The sequence below is a fragment of the Bos javanicus genome, chromosome 21, assembly GCF_032452875.1.
Source record: "Bos javanicus breed banteng chromosome 21, ARS-OSU_banteng_1.0, whole genome shotgun sequence".
Classification (NCBI taxonomy): domain Eukaryota; kingdom Metazoa; phylum Chordata; class Mammalia; order Artiodactyla; family Bovidae; genus Bos; species Bos javanicus.
Window position 1 is genome coordinate 28,888,175 of NC_083888.1, and position 17,978 is coordinate 28,906,152.

General features: G+C 44.3%; 1 long non-coding RNA gene across 1 annotated transcript in view; it reads left to right on the plus strand.

Moving 5' to 3' along the window:
- Window positions 1–16,708, plus strand: part of LOC133234297 (uncharacterized) — a 140,031-nt gene extending 123,323 nt beyond the window's left edge. The window contains exon 2 of the long non-coding RNA XR_009732099.1: window positions 10,467–16,708. This is a non-coding gene — a long non-coding RNA (uncharacterized LOC133234297). The remainder of the gene's footprint in view (window positions 1–10,466) is intronic.
- Window positions 16,709–17,978: the final 1,270 nt, after the last annotated feature.

Sequence of the window (17,978 nt, forward strand, 5' to 3'; positions counted from 1 at the left end):
TTATTTTATTTTTTTGAGTGATAAACTTTAATGACTCAGAATGTCATGCTGTCAAATTGCAACACGTTGAAAACAGATTTATAGCATTTCAGAGGCTTCTGATGGAAGGAGCCTGCATGCATGCTCAGTCATGTCTGGCTCTTTGCGACCCCCTGGACTGCAGCCCACCAGGCTCCTCTGTCCATGGAATTCTTCAGGCAAGAATACTGGAATGGGTTGTCATTTCCTCCTCCAGGGGATCTTCCTGACCCAGGGATCAAACCTGCATCTTCTGCATTAGCAACTGGATTTTTTTTTTTTTCCATATTCTCTTTTTTTTATTTTTTTTTCTTAATTTTATTTTATTTAACTTTACAATATTGTATTGGTTTTGCCATATATCAAAATGAATCTGCCACAGGTATACATGTGTTCCCCATCCTGAACCCTCCTCCCTTCTCCCGCCCCATACCATCCCTGTGGGTCGTCCCAGTGCACCAGCCCCAAGCATCCAGGATCATACATTGAACCTGGACTGGCGACTCGTTTCATATATGATATTATACATATTTCAATGCCATTCTCCCAAATCATCCCACCCTCTCCCTCTCCCACAGAGTCCAAAAGACTGTTCTATACATCAGTGTCTCTTTTGCTGTCTTGTATGCAGGGTTATTGTTACCATCTTTCTAAATATTCCCAGTTTTTAAAGGGATTTCCGTGCTGTTCTCCATAGTGGCTGTATCAATTTACATTCCCACCAGCAATGCAAGAGGATTCCTTTTATTCCATACCGGCTCCAGCACTTATTGTTTGTGGATTTTTTGATGATGGCCATCCTGACTGATGTGCGGTGATGCCTCATTGTAGTTTTGATTTGCATTTCTCTAATAATGAGCAATGTTGAGCATCTTTTCACGTGTTTATTGGTCATCTCTATGTCTTCTTTGGAGAAATGTCTATTTAGGTCTTCTGCCCACTTTTTGATTGAGTTGTTTGAGTTGTTTGTTTTTCTGGTATTGAACTGCATGAGCTACTTATATATTTTGAAGATCAGTCCTAGAGATGCTTTTTAAATATTCAAATTTCTAAATTACTTTCCCCTTAAATTTATTTTGTCAGATTGAGATTGAGGTCACAATGCATTTTGGGTCTCTCTTAGATCAGATCAGATCAGATGCTCAGTCGTGTTCGATTCTTTGCGACCCCATGAATTGCAGCATGCCAGGCCTCCCTGTCCATCACCAACTCCCGGAGTTCACTCAGACCCACGTCCATCGAATCAGTGATGCCATCCAGCCATCTCATCCTCTGTCGTCCCCTTCTCCTCCTGCCCCCAATCTCTCCCAGCATCAGAGTCTTTTCCAATGAGTCAACTCTTCGCATGAGGTAGCCAAAGTACTGGAGTTTCAGCTTTAGCGTCATTCCTTCCAAAGAAATCCCAGGGCTGATCTCCTTCAGAATGGACTGGTTGGATCTCCTTGCAGTCCAAGGGACTCTCAAGAGTCTTCTCCAACACCACAGTTCAAAAGCATCAATTCTTTGGCGCTCAGCCTTCTTCACAGTCCAACTCTCACATCCATACATGACCACAGGAAAAACCATAGCCTTGACTAGACGAAACTTTGTTGGCAAAGTAATGTCTCTGCTTTTGAATATGCTATCTAGGTTGGTCATAACTTTCCTTCCAAGAAGTAAGCGTCTTTTAATTTCATGGCTGCAGTCACCATCTGTAGTGATTTTGGAGCCCAGAAAAATAAAGTCTGACACTGTTTCCACTGTTTACCCATCTATTTCCCATGAAGTGGTGGGACCAGATGCCATAATCTTCGTTTTCTAAATGTTGAGCTTTAAGCCAGCTTTTTCACTCTCCACTTTCACTTTCATCAAGAGGCTTTTTAGTTCCTCTTCACTTTCTCCCATTAAGGGTGGTGTCATCTGCATATCTGAGGTTATTGATATTTCTCCCGGCAATCTTGATTCCAATTTGTGTTTCTTCCAGTCCAGCGTTTCTCATGATGTACTCTGCATATAAGTTAAATAAACAGGGTGACAATATACAGCCTTGATGAACTCCTTTTCCTATTTGGAACCGGTCTGTTGTTCCATGTCCAGTTCTAACTGTTGCTTCCTGACCTGCATACAGATTTCTCAAGAGGCAGATCAGGTGGTCTTGTATTCCCATCTCTTTCAGAATTTTCCACAGTTGATTGTGATCCACACAGTCAAAGGCTTTGGCATAGTCAATAAAGCAGAAATAGATGTTTTTCTGGAACTCTCTTGCTTTTTCCATGATCCAGCGGATGTTGGCAATTTGATCTCTGGTTCCTCTGCCTTTTCTAAAACCAGCTTGAACATCAGGAAGTTCACGGTTCACATATTGCTGAAGCCTGGCTTGGAGAATTTTGAGCATTACTTTACTAGCGTGTGAGATGAGTGCAATTGTGTGGTAGTTTGAGCATTCTTTGGCATTGCCTTTCTTTGGGATTGGAATGAAAACTGACCTTTTCCAGTCCTGTGGCCACTGCTGAGTTTTCCACATTTGCTGGCATACTGAATGCAGCACTTTCACAGCATCATCTTTCAAGATTTGGAATAGCTCAACTGGAATTCTATCACCTCCACTAGCTTTGTTCATTGTGATGCTTTCTAAGGCCCACTTGACTTCACATTCCAGGATGTCTGGCTCTAGGTCAGTGATCACACCATCGTGATTATCTGGGTCATGAAGATCTTTTTTGTACAGTTCTTCTGTGTATTCTTGCCATCTCTTCTTAATATCTTCTGCTTCTGTTAGGTCCATACCATTTCTGTCCTTTATTGAGCTCATCTTTGCATGAAATGTTCCTTTGGTATCTCTGATTTTCTTGAAGAGATCCCTAGTCTTTCCCATTCTGTTGTTTTCCTCTATTTCTTTGCATTGATCGCTGAAGAAGGCTTTCTTATATTTTCTTGCTATTCTTTGGAACTCTGCATTCAGATGTTTATATCTTTCCTTTTCTCCCTTGCTTTTTGCTTCTCTTCTTTTCACAGCTATTTGTAAGGCCTCCCCAGACAGCCATTTTGCTTTTTTGCATTTCTTTCCCATGGGGATGGTCTTCATCCCTGTCTCCTGTACAATGTCATGAACCTCATTCCATAGTTCATCAGGCACTCTGTCTATCAGATCTAGGCTTTTAAATCTATTTCTCACTTCCACTGTATAATCATAAGGGATTTGATTTAGGTCATACCTGAATGGTCTAGTGGTTTTCCCTACTTTCTTCAATTTAAGTCTGAATTTGGCAATAAGGAGTTCACGGTCTGAGCCACAGTCAGCTCCTGGTCTTGTTTTTGCTGACTGTATAGAGCTTCTCCATCTTTGGCTGCAAAGAATATAATCAATCTGATTTCGGTGTTGACCATCTGGTGATGTCCATGTATAGAGTCTTCTCTTATGTGGTTGGAAGAGGGTGTTTGTTATGACCAGTGCATTTTCTTGGCAAAACTCTCTTAGTCTCTGCCCTGCTTCATTCCGTATGCCAAGGCCAAATTTGCCTGTTACTCCAGGTGTTTCTTGACTTCCTACTTTTGCATTCCAGTCCCCTATAATGAGAAGGACATCTTTTTTGGGTGTTAGTTCTAAAAGGTCTTGTAGGTCTTCATAGAACCGTTCAACTTCAGCAATATTCTTTGGTGTTTGGTAATTGTACACTATTATATATTTGGTAAGAATACTAATGTATTTTCTATTAATAGATAAAACCTAGCTTAACTAATTAATCTAACATTCCACAGATTGTCTTTCTAATGTCACCTGTTGAATGGATGAGCTATAAACTAGTGTGTTTTCTCAAGTTCTCTTTGTGTTTTCTCAGCAGACATTGAAGGATAGGGTGGAATGATATGGAGGTTTAATCCAGTGGAGACTATCTGATCATGGTGAATAAATTGCTCAGTTACTTCCATAGCTAACCCTATTTAATTTTTCCACTGTCAGTAATTGGGTCTTTTTAGTGTCAACTGAAAAAAAAAATGCACAACTTGAAAGTTGAGAGTTATGTTTTATCTGGTGGGCAAAACTGAGGACTGCAGATAACTGAGAGACTGCTCCAAAGAGGCAAGGAGGGAGCCAGGATAGATAGAAGTTTCTGCAATAAAGACCACTTAGTTAGTTGGAACATGAAAGGATTGCTGTTAATAAAAGAAAACCAGATGTCTGAAGGTAAGGAATTTAGCACTTTTCTGTGTATGGGATGATGCTCTCTGAAAACATTCCTTTACTATATGCACCTCAGCCATCTGGGGCCAGTATACTGTGTTTGGCATCCTGAGTCTCCTCCAGGTACACCATCGTAGTGGTGGTGGCGGCAGCTTCCATTAGATGTAGCCCAGTGTATCCCCAGGTCATCTGACTTCTTTGCAACTCATGGGCTGTAGCCTGCAAGGCTTCTCTGTCCATAGGGTTTCCTAGGTAGGAATACTTGAGTGGGTTTTTACTGAGAAGTGCCATTCCGTTCTCCAGGGCATCCTCCCAGATCAGAGATTGAACATGTATCTCCTGCATTGACAGGCGGGTTCTTTACCACTGAGCCACCAAATCTGGGGACTGAGCCACCAGGCTTATGTAAATCATTTTACAGATATAACAGTCTATTACATGCTGATGATAACTTGATTTTTAACCTCTACCTCCCCTCACTTTGTATGTTTTTTTGTCACAGTTTACCTTTTTATATCGTGTATTAACAAATTTTATAGCTGTAGTTACTTTTACTACCTTTGTCCTTTAACGTTTATATTAAGAGTTAAATGATTAACACACAACCATATTCAGTATTAGAATATGCTGAATTTGGCTACATGCTTATCCTTATCTTCTTTATCTACCTGCATCCTTTGTTTTCATAGGAGTATAATTAATGCCCTTTCATGGCAACTTGAACTCATTTCAGTGTTAGTGCTAGTGAACTCCCTCTGCTTTTGTTTGTTTGGAAAAGTCTTTACCTTACCTCATTTCTGAGAGAAAAATTTACCAGGTAAAGTATTCTTTGTTGGCATTTTCAAGAGTGTTTATTAATATTATATCTACCCATTCTCTTCACCTGAAAGCTTCCTACTGAGAACTCAGCTTCTAGGAGTACCGTCATATTAGACTTTTTTTCTGTCTTGTTGATATAAAATTCTACCTTTATCTTTTATTTTAGACAGTATTATCAAAAAACTGGACAAGATTGTTTTGTATTGAAAATTTTGGGTAACTTTTAGCTTTATAAACTTGGATATCAAAATTTCTCACCAGATTTGAGATGTTTTCATCCATTATTTCTTTAAATATGCTTTATGACTCTTGTCTCTCTTCTTCTGAGACCCTAATACTTCTTAAAATGTTTTTTAATCTAAGGGATTTTTAATCTAAAATCTAATCTAATTTTTAATCTAATGTTCTTAGTCTAAGGAAATTATAGAATAATTCACAGAATTTTCACTCTTCATTCATCTTTCTTCTTCTTTGAATGAATGATTTCAAGCTCCTATCTACTACTTCACAAGTTTTCTTCCCCTTGACCCATTCTGCTGTTGATGTTATCTATTGCATTTGTAATTTCATCCACTATATTCTTCAGCCTAAGAATTTGTACATTTTTTTTCACAATGTTTTCTTTCTCCCTACAGAACTTCTCATTTGTTCATGTATCATTTTCCTGATTTTGGTGAATTGTTCTTCTATGTTTTTTTTGTAGTTTGTTGAGCTTCCTTAAAACAGCTGTTTTAAATTATTTATTGGGTAAATTGCAGATTTCCATTTCTTTGGGGTCGTTAGACACAGTTATTGTGTTCCACTGATGGTCATGTTTCCTTAAAAAAAGATTTTAACTGAAGTATAGTTAACATACAGTATTATATTTGGGGTGTACAGCATAGTGATCCAACATTTTCATGTATTGTGAGTTGATCACTATTAAGTCCAGGAGCCTTCTGTCATTATACAAAGTTACTGCAGTTTTACTGACTGTACTCCCTATGCTGTACATTACATCCCTGTGCCTTATATATTTTATAACTGGACCTCAAGTTTTCATATTCCTTGAAGTCCTGTGTTGCTGTTTTCACATCTGAAGAAGAGTAACCACTTCTAGTCCTTACTGGCTGACTTCAGGAGAGAAACACCCTCTGTGGGCTGTGCTAGGAATTCTCACATCTTTATTGTGGGATCGCCTGCTCCACACCTCTTGTGGCAGAATGCTGACGCACACATACCCTCTCTGGATCCTGCCAAACCTGGCTGAGTGCTGACAGAAAGGGATGCCGAATGGTTCATCCGGTGGTTTCTCCCGGGCCTGCTGACTCAGGTGGCTTTCTGCTCAGGCTCCCTTACTCCCCAAGTGCGTTCTCACAGCTCTCAGCATGTGCACAGGGAGGCAGGGGCATCAGGTGGGTGCTCTCCAAGGGGCAAGGAAGAGATTTTAATCTGGGAGCCAGCTGACTGGGAAGATGGCAGGCTTGTGCCTCAAAATAGCCATCTTGTCTGGACCTGGTTGCCAGGATCTTTTATGAATCAGAGATGAGGGGGAGGTGAGGAAACAAAGACTATTCAGTTTTTGCAAATGGCAACCCGTAGGCAGGGGAATGTGTTAGTTTCACTTCCTTACAGTCCTTCACAGGTGGGCAGCTCAGGTTATCTCCCTGAGGCAGGCCATTGTGTATAACAAAAAAGGGTTAAAGTCACAGAAGCAGATCCAGTGTAAATTTAAAATTAACCCTTCTCCATTACCCTTAGTCCTGAGTTGTCACCTTAGGGATTGTGGGGGAAACGGGAAAAATCGGACCATTTCTCGTACCCTCCTCAATGGATCCAGCATCTGATTTTCTGTCCAGCAGCGTGCTGGCACCCACCGCTGGACTCCGGGCCTCCCACACAGTGTGCTGGAACACTCTGCTGGACTCTGGGCCTCCCACAAAGGCTGTCTAGTCTGTGGGCGTTTGTCCAAATCAGTTTTCTTTCAGGGAAGATAGTAACCTATTCCACCATTTTGATGATGTTGCTCCTCTGCCTTCTGATTTTTGTTGAAAAATGGACATTTGAGTGCAGTAATGTGGTAACTCTGGAAATAAGGGTCCCACTCTTCCCCAGGGTTTGTTGTTTACTGATACTGGTTTTGTTCTAATTGTTCCTCTGTGCTGAGGACCAACCTGAGATGTAAGCTGAAGATCTTCTCAGGTCTTTTCTAAGACTTTGGCTTGTGTGGTGACTTCCTATTTTCCCCATATAGACATTTGTTTTTGAGTTACTGTCCAGTATTCTTTATGCAAGGAAGGCCTAGTGCTAAACAACTCTCTGTTTTGCCATCTACAGGATTCTTTGTTGACGTGTTTTTCCTTCAGTGCTTTGAATAAATCAACCCACTGTCTCCTGGTTCAAACTTGGGAAAGGAGTATGTCAAGGCTGTATATTGTACTCTGCGTATAAGTTAAATAAGCAGGGTGACATTTGAAATGCTGGGCTGGATGAAGCACAAGCTGGAATCAAGATTGCTGGGAGAAATGTCAATAACTTCAGATATACAGCTGACACCACCCTTATGGCAGAAAGCAAAGAACTAAAGAGCATCTTGATGAAGGTGAAAGAGGAGAGTGAAAAAGCAGGCTTAAAACTCGACATTTAAAAAATGAAGATCATGGCATCTGGTCCTGAAGGAGGAAACAGAACAGGCTCCATCTTGAAAGCAGGACTCCATCTTGGATGGGACTGTGGACTTTGAGCTATATGCCCTGTATCTATGGAAACAACATACAAAATCAGACCAGATGGAAGAGCCCCAGGGCTTATACCTAGACACTCCGTTGCCTAAAAAAATACCCTAACCAAAAAGAATCATAAATTCTATTATGCTTATTGGGGTATGACCACAGGCATATTGATAATTATCCACTGTTAACTACCTGGGCTTAAGGCATACGAATCATGGGTTAACTTTGATTGTATCTTTCTTTTCTTTTGTTCAGACTAGTTAGAGAATTTGGGGAGGTGGGTTTGAGCACGTACACTTAGGGTATATAAGGTTTTCACAAAAACTGGTCAGGGTCCTTGGCTAAGAGGAGACTCTGCCTTGGGCCCACCAGTGTAATAAATTGCACTCCACTATCTGCATGTCCTTTTGAGTGAGTTTGATTCCTGGAATGCACGGCTACAACATTTGGTGCATTGGCTGGGAAACTCCTCACTTGAGACAAGTCCCATTTGGGACTACTCTGAGGCCTTGAGGCTTGAATCTTCTAGAGGTGGGAGGGTGCCTCGCCCTTCTGGAAGGATTCTGCTTCTCAACTCCCAGACAGCAGCAGGGGAACTGAGTGCTCAGGTGAGGAGGAACCCACCTGGCAGAGTGGAAGAGGGGGCCTGATCACCCCCCTGGGAGGGACTAGAAGGGACACAGACCCACAGGAGCCTGGAATAGGCAGGTGGCAGCGATTGCTTGGTACACAGGTCAACAAGTGTGTTAGGGCTTAGGAAGGAAATTTGTGAAGGTCATTTAGGAGGTGGTGTCCACGCTGTCTTGGGGAAATTATTACCAAGCAATTGCCAGGGGATTTTAAGGAGAAGAAACTTGGTCCTTGTGTGCTCGTGTTCTACCCTCCCCCAGGAGGTGCCCTATCTGCTGCAAAACCCCGATCCCCTCAAACTAGTTAGGTAGAAAGAAAAAAGTATATCAGTGAGTATGAATTGGCCTTTCCAGGAGAAGCCTGGGATGTGGGGTATCTAATCGATCTGTGTTTTCATCCTCACCCAATTAAGCCCACCGGGACAAGAAGGGCATCTAAAGCAAAGGGGAGAAGAGGTTGTGGATGCTGTGGTGGTCTGGTTTAAACGAATAAGGCTGCAAGAGAAACAATGCCTGACTCCCCCCCATCCTCTGGGACTTAGCAGGTAAAGCCCTCCCTGACCCTATTAGATGAGAGGCAGACTGGCAGTTTAAGTGTTTCATCGAGTGGAATACCAAAAATACCTGGGATACCGAGTGCTTCTCGAGCCAAAAAAAAAGAAAAGGAAACATCAACGAGAGGGTAGGAAAAATGAGAGGAAACGGATCTAAGGCAACTGTACTAGAAAATATGATTAAAAACTTCAAAAAGGGATTTGACGGAGACTATGTGAAGAAGGCTGAGCGCTGAAGAATTGATGCTTTTGAACTGTGGTGTTGGAGAAGACTCTTGAGAGCCCCTTGGACTGCAAGGAGATCCAACCAGTCCATTCTGAAGGAGATCAGCCCTGGGATTTCTTTGGAGGGAATGATGCTGAAGCTGAAACTCCAGTACTTTGGCCACCTCATGCGAAGAGTTGACTCATTGGAAAAGACTCTGATGCTGGGAGGGATTGGGGGCAGGAGGAGAAGGGGATGACAGAGGATGAGATGGCTGGATGGCATCACTCACTCGATGGACGTGAGTCTGGGTGAACTCCGGGAGTTGGTGATGGACAGGGAGGCCTGGCGTGCTGCGATTCATGGGGTCGCTAAGAGTCGGACACGACTGAGCGACTGAACTGAAATGATGGGACAAAGATGACGCCCAGCTGGCTCTGCACTCTGTGAGGTCGAGTGGCCCGCAGTGGGAGTCAGTTGGCCACCAGATGATACCATGGACTTAAATTTAATAAAGACAGTCTATGCCATAGTTATGGGAAAACCTGGACACCCTGATCAGTTCCCATACATAGACTCTTGGCTAGGGATAGCCCAGGACCCCCCACATGGGCCCGATTTTATATCCAAAATGGAGAGGGGAAGATATTAATGGCTCAAAAAATAACCAAAGATGAAAAGGAGATCTTACAGGATCCAGAGAGGGAAGAACTTTGCCCACCACCATACTGGATGATGATCCCACCAACCAATGTTCCCATGGTGCCGAGAGCCTCCCCACAGGAAACTGACCAGAGGCTGGTAAGCATCCCAGAGCCTCCACCCTTCACCAGTCTTCCTGACAGCCCCACAGGTTGTAGAGCTGCCATTCTGGCAAGGTGTTGAAGGAGCAACAGGCTACAACCCATCGGATTCAACCACTGCTGACATCATACACCCCAAGCTCTATCCTCCGCTCCCTGTAAGTACTTCCAAACAAGGGGAGGGAGACTTTGGAATTAAGCAGAGACTGTGCTCTGCCAGAGAGCCGGAGGGAAAGGCACCACTACAGATGCCTCTTAGAGAAGTCCAACAACCCCCCTTGCAAGGGGAGGATGGTAATTACCATCAAGCTCCTGTAGCTTATTACTACCAGCCTCTCTCATCAACTGACATACTAAATTGGCAAAAGCATACCCCGTTACTCAGAAGAGCCACAAGGTATGGCTGCTGCTGCTGCTGCATTGCTTCAGTCGTGTCCAACCCTGTGCGACCCCATAGACGGCAGCCCACCAGGCTCCCCCATCCCTGGGATTCTCCAGGCAAGAACACTGGAGTGGGTTGCCATTTCCTTCTCCAATGCATGAAAGTGGAAAGTGGAAAGTGAAGCCGCTCAGTCGTGTCCGACTCTTAACGACCCCATGGACTTCAGCCTACCAGGCTCCTCTGTCCATGGGATTTTCCAGGCAAGAGTACTGGAGTGGGGTGCCATTGCCTTCTCCAACAAGGTATGACTAGATTGATGGAAACCATCTTTCACACCCATCGACCAACAATGGGATGATGTCATGCAATTATTGACATCTCTCTTCAGTACTGAGGAGAGATACAGAATTAATACGGAAGCAAAAAAATGGTTATGAAAGGTGGTTCCAGAAGGTGTTGCAAACCCAGAAGGGTGGATAGAGCAAGTCTTCCCCACTGATAAAACCTAATTAGGACTGTAACACAGAAGAAGGGCGGATTCAATTAGACAGATATTGGACAGCCATTATACAAGAGCTGAAGAGGGGAGCCCGTAAGCCAATGGACATGTCAAAACTTGCTGGGGTAATTCAGAAGGGGAATGCATCACCTGAATTTTATAAAAGACTGCGAAGCCTATAGACTTTATACACCTATAACCTGGAAGCTGCGGGCTCTCAGAGTGTTGTAAACTCGGCATTCATCTCACAGGCATACCCTGATATTAAGCAAAAGCTTCAAAAGACAGAAGGGGTGCTGTCCATGTCCAGCTCCCAGTTAATTGAAATAGCAGACAAAGTGTTCTGGAACAGGGACACAAATAGAAAAGAAATATGAAAAGAGATATAAAGAGGAACAAAAGAGAACAGACCAGAGATTTGCAATGCTAGCTGCTGCTCTGGGAAAGTCTATCTCGGGCCCTCCGGAAAAACCTCCTCCCGCCCCAGGGACAAGACAGACCTTCAACCGGTCCCAGTGGAGGCCCCAGGCCCCATTACAGCCCAAACCAGTGTGCCGGGTACCGAGGTTTTGGCCATTGGAAGAATGAATGCCCTAAGGCAAGGAGGGAAGGGGAAGCTCCCGCAGTTGTGGGACTTGCCGACTTGAAATTTAAATAGGGCTGCTGGGGCTCAGAGATACCAGGTCCCCAAGAGCCTGTGGTAACCTTAAAAGTGGGGGACCAAAACATTGACTTTATGGTGGATATAGGAGCAGAACTGTCAGTAGTAAAACCTGTGGCACCATTACCCAAAAAGACTACCGCTATAACTGGGGTATCAGGAGAAGAGATGATTAAATCGTTCTGCCAGCCCGGAAAATGCCAGATAGGGGGACACCAAGTGATTCATGAATTCCTCTACATTCCTGAGTGCCCAGTACCCCTGTTGGGAAGAGACTTGCTCTCCAAACTAGGAGCACAAGTGACTTTCTCCCCTGAGGAGAGGCCCACCTTCTGGATGGGCACTATGACTTATTGCTCTCTCTCTCAATACCCACCCCAAGATGAGTGGAGGTTGCATGAGCCTCCGAAGGAAAAACCAGGTGGGCTGGAAGAGCATGAGAGAGAGCTAACTCAATTATTCCCTGAGGTCTGGGCGGAAGACAACCCCCTCTCCCCACAGGCTGGCTAAACATTAAGCCCCAGTGATAATAGAACTCAAGCCAGGCACCATTCCAGTTAAAAGGTGCCAGTACCCCCTACTGATAGAGGCCCCGGCCAGCATACTACCCCACATCAATAGATTGGAACAAGCGGGTGGGCGTTCTAGCAGAGTGCCAATCGGCTTGGAATATGCCAATCCTGCCAGTCAAAAGAGGAGGACAGGACTATAGGCCTGTGCAAGATCTCAGGCTAGTCAACCAGGCTACTGTGGCTTTACACCCCACTGTTCCAAACCCCTATACCTTACTTAGCCTCCTCCCACCGAGGACTAAAGTTTATACTTGCCTAGATCTCAAGGATGCCTTTTTCTGTATATGCCTCACTCCAGCATCACAGCCCGTCTTTGCCTTGGAATGGGAAGATCCAGGCGGAGGAACCAAACAACAAACAACCTGGACTCGTCTCCCACAAGGGTTTAAGAATTCCCCAGCCATCTTTGGGGAAGCCTTGGCTTCTGACCTGGACTCATTCCATTCAGAAGAGTATGGTTGTTGGCTCCTACAATATGTGATGACCTGCTACTGGCTGCCAAGACCAAGGAAAAATTCTGGAAAGGGATGAAAGCACTGCTCCAACTGCTGATGGAAGCAGCTTACCGGGTGTCGAAGAAGAAGGCACAGATCTTCAAGGAGGAGGTAAGGTATCTGGGGTTTGTTTTAAAGAAGGGCAAAAGGTTATTAGACCAGTTCAGAAAAGAGGTGATCCTGAGGATCCCAACACCTACGACTTGTTGGCAGGTCCAGGAGTTTTTGGGAACTGCTGGGTTTTGCAGAATTTGGATTCCAGGATATTCCCCAATGGCCCAGCCTTTATATGAACTCCTGACAGGGCCTGAGGAGAATCTGCTAAATTGGACTGAAAAACAACAAAAAGCCTTTGATGAACTAAGGTTGGCAATTATATCAGCCCCCGCTTTAGGGCTGCCAGACCTTGCCAAGCCATTTACTCTGTATGTAACTGAAAAAGACAAAACAGCAATGCGAGTGTTAACTCAGATGGTGGGGACGTGGGACAGGCCTGTAGCTTCTCTCTCAAGGCGTCTTGACAATGTTGCCACCAGGTGGCCCAGATGCTTGCAAGCAAGTGCCACAGTTGCCCTACTAGTACGAGAAGCTACTAAATTGACTTTAGGCCAAGATCTGGTCGTAAGAGTCCCACATGAGGTCAACACACTCTTATGAGGAGATCCCCACAAATGGCTATCAAACTCCTGGATTATTCAGTTTGAAGGGCTGTTATGTGAAAACCCTAACCTCCGTTTTGAGCCTTGCCAGACTTTAATCCCAGCCACACTCCTTCTGGTGGGAGAGGGTGGATCTTCTCATGACCGCGGGGAAGTCTTGGAAGAGGTCTACGCTAGCAGACCGGACCTCCAAGACCAACCGATTCTGGACCCTGATTGGGTCCTATATACTGATGGCACTAGCCTGATAAAACAAGGACAACGGCTGTTGGGTTACGCTGTAGTCACAGAAAAGACTATCACTGAAGCTGGCTGCTTGCCACAACATTGGTCTGCTCAACGAGCTGAGTTATGGGCCTTGATTCGCGCACTCCAGCTGTCAAAAGGCAAGAAAGTAAACATCTTCCTCGACTCCAGGTATGCTTTTGCCACACGTGTACATGGGGCTCTGTATAAGGAGAGAGGCCTTTTGACAGCTAGTGGAAAACATACCAAAAATAAGGAAGAAATTCTGAGCCTATTAGATGCTATCTGAGAACCAGACAGTGTTGCAGTCATACACTGCCGAGAACATCAGAAAGAGGATACCCGGGGAAACCCAGGCTCGGGGAAACAGACTGGCAGATAAGACCACTAAACAAGCAGCCGAGGGCGTGGGGGTGACAAGCGAGCCCCTGTTAAAGCTCTCGTATTGGTGGAGCTGCCTGAGCTAACGCTGGACTCTCCAAAATACACTGAAGCCCAAAACCAACGAGCCAAAGCAGAAGGGGCTATCAAGACTGAAAAGGGATGGTGGGAATTGCCAAGTGGCAAATTACTGGTACCAGAAGAGCTGGCACCTACTCTGGGAAGCCAAACACACCAAGCGACCCACCTAGGCCATGATAAACTGGAAGAGCTAATTTGAAAATATTTCTTGGTTCCCCGCCTCTCTCCCCTATGTGGGACAGAATCTCAGAACTGCACTGCCTGCTCACAGGTCAATGTTGCCTTTTGGCACAGACAGAAACCTCTGGGGAGTCAGCTAAAAGGCAGGCTGCTCTTTGAACACCTGGAAGTGGACTTCACTGAAATGAAACCTTACTGACACTACCATTACCTGCGGGTCGTGGTATGTACGTTCTCGGGATGGGTAGAAGCTTTTCCTGCCTGGACTGAAAGAGCATCAGAAGTAGACCGGTCCCTGCTTCGGGAGATAGTTCCCAGATTTGGATTTCCTACCAGCATTGGATCAGACAATGGCCTGGCTTTTATAGCTGATTTAGTACAAGAAGTAAGCAAAACTTTAAATATCAAGTGGAAACTGCACACTGCATACAGGCCCCAGAGTTCTGGGATGGTGAAATGGACCAACGGAACACTTAAAGAGACACCCTCCAAATGCATCATAGAGACTGACTGCTCCTGGGTGGACTTGGTTCCGATGGCTCTACTCTGACTTAGGATGACCCCACAATCTCATGGCTACTCTCCATATGAAATTGTATATTGGAGACCCCCTGCCATAATAAAACAGGTGTCAACCAATTTGCCTCAGGTAACGGGGGATGGGATTTCGCGGCAGATGGAACTGGGTAAGGTAATAAATCAGGTAACTAAGTTTGTACAAGAAAGAGTGCTGTTCCCTTGGAGGAACAGATTCATGAGTTTACACCTGGTGACCAAATATGGGTCAAAGACTGGAAACATGATTCACTAGCCCCTCGGTGGAAGGGCCTATACTGTTACTCTAACTATCCCTACTGCAGTTAAAGTTGCAGGTATTGCCCCTCGGAGCCATCATACGAGGGTGAAGAAAGCATACCATGCAGACCCAGAAAACACTGAGTGGACTGCACAGAGGGACCCCGCTGACCCTCGAGGGACTAAGATCATCCTTAAGAAGAAAGAAAAGAAGATCCCAGATGAGCCCCTTTAGGATGAAGCCACATAATAACTCCTGCTGCTTGTCCTCATCAACATGATTTTGAATTTAACTTCAACTCAGGACAATGTTTTCATCTTATGGGCACATTCCTACATGGACTTCCACAACACCTCCAACTGCTGGATATGTGGGGCTATGCCTCTGTCTGTGATGGATGGACTTCCTTGGTGGTGTCACTGCTCTGCCAAGGGGATTTTAAACCACTCTGCTCTTCTCTAGGATGACAAAAAGAGACTTTCCTTTCTCTTGTCAATCATAATCTCTCCCTGCTGTCTTGGTGTAAGCCAGACCTACAGTCAATAGACTCGGTTCATGGGGTTATTTATGATGTAAACACCAGTTTCATAGAAGTAACAAAAACCTATACCTCATATTTAAAGAAAACAAAAAACGCTCCCTGACCAGCAAGGGAGGACAGGCCTCTAGGTATGTTGAACAGTTCTACCAAGTTTGGGATGTATATTTCTGGATGACCCCCAAAAAGGGTCAATTAATTACTCCCGCTGCTATATGCTGGGAACAGAAAGAACAAGGGTAGGGTTTGGTGACCATCGCTTAGACCCAAAAGAACTAAAATAGGGGTACCTATCCCCCGAACAATGTAAACGAACATTTGAGGTCACATACCACCCCAACCAGTCCATCCACTGGCCAGGCTCTGATTGGAAATAAAACCCTGGAATCTGCTGGGTGGCGCCCAACGAAACCTAATGGCTTTGGGGGCCTAACCTTTGGCCTTGGTTACCAGTCCGCTGGGTAGGCTGCTGCACACTGGGATTCACTTTTGCCCATGGCAGCATAAAGCCTAACCTACAGCAAACCCTGGTAAATCATGCTAAGTGGACAAGGTCTGTGTTTCAATGGCATGAGTAGATTGCTGCCTTATATGTACCTTCTATAGGGACAACAGATATTATGATTAAAGTAGAGGCCTTGACTAATTTCACAAAACAGGCCCTTCTAGATAGTGCTAAAGCCATCCAGGCCTTAAAAGAACAAATCCAAATGAGAAAAGTGGTAATTCAAAATTGAATGGCTTTGAACATGGTCACAGCAGCTCAAGGAGGGAACTGTGCTATAATTAAGGTTGAATGTTGTGTATATATTCCTGATTTATCTGGCAATGTATCAGCTGCTTTAGATGACATGAAAAACCGGGTAAAAGCAATGTCAAATGAAAACACTCTTTTCTGGACTTTGGTTCTATCTTGGGTGAAGGGTAATTGATGGAAAACTATATTTACCATTGTTATAGTTGTCTTGATAGTTCTGCTTTGTGGACCCTGCATTTACAATGTATTATGAACTTTGTAACCCAAAGGTTGGTGTCGTTCTTCCAAATTGGCGGTCGGAGAGCCAGGGTGCAATATATCCCTATGAGTGATGCTCACACTATGAGTTAAGAGCATCAAGAGGGGAGATAAAGGAGGAAACAGACAGAATGGGTTCCATCTTGAAAGCAGGACTCCATCTTGAGCTGGACTGTGGACTTTGAGCTATATACCCTGTATCTATGGAAACATACAAACTGGAAAATCAGACCCCCGGATGGAAGAGCCCCAGGGCTCATACCTAGACTCTGTGTCGCCTAAAAAAATACCCTAATTATCTGTGTAACCAAATATAATCATAAATTCTATTATGCTTATTGGGGTATGACCACAGGCCTATTGATAATTGTCCACTGTTAACTGGCTAGGCTTAAGGCATACAAATCACAGGTTTAAGGCACATGGGGTTAAATCTGATTCTATCTTTCTTTTCCTTTGTTCAGACTAGTTTCAGAGTTTGGGGAGGTAGGTTTGAGCACATACACTTCGGGTATATAAGATTTTCACAAAAACTGGTCGGGGTCCTTGGCTAAGAGGAGACTCTGCCTTGGGCCCGCCAGTGTAATAAACTGCACTCCACCGTGCACATTGTCCTTTTGAGTGAGTTTGTTTCCCAGAACGTATGGCTATAACAGTCCCATAACTTCATGGCAAATAGATGGGGAAACAGTGACAGACTTAATTTTGGGGGGCTCCAAAATCACTGCAGATGGTGACCGCAGCCATGAAATTAAGATACTTGCTTATTGGAAGAAAAGCTATGACCAACCTAGACTGCATGTTAAAAAGCAGACATTACTTTGCCAAGAAAAATCTGTCTAGTCAAAGCTATGGTTTTTCTAGTAGTCATGTATGGATATGAGAGTTGGAATATAAAGAAAGCTGAGCACTGAAAATTGATGCTTTGGAACTGTGGTGTTGAAGAAGATGCTTGAGAGTCCCTTGGACTGCAAGGAGATCCAACTAGTCCATCCTAAAGGAGATCAGTCCTGGGTGTTCATTGGAAGGACTGATGCTGAAGCTGAAACTCCAATACTTTGGCTACCTGATGTAAAGAACTCACTCATTTGCAAAGACCCTGATGCTGGGAAAGATGGAAGGCAGGAGGAGAAGGTGATGACAGAGGATGAGATGGTTGTATGGCATCACCAACTCATTGGACATGAGTTTGAATAGGCTCCAGGAGTTGGTGATGGACAAGGAGGCCTGGCGTGCTGCAGTCCATGGGGTCGCAAAGAGTCAGACGCGGCTGAGCCACTGAACTGAACATTTTGTAATGAGGTGAACACCACGTTTCTCCTGAATAGTATCAGCTGCTTCCTACTTACAAAATGCTACTAATGTATTAATCATACGCAGAGGAGTACTGCTATGTATGATTTGATGCTGAGCAGCCTTTCAGAGGAACAGGGGTGTAATACTTGGTGATGGTTGTCACTGAGGTACTCATTTCATAAAACCTTAATCAATATCCTGAGGGATTCTGAAGGAAATATATACCAACCTAATACCACACTTAAAAAACAAAAACTTGACCGAAAAGGATAATTAA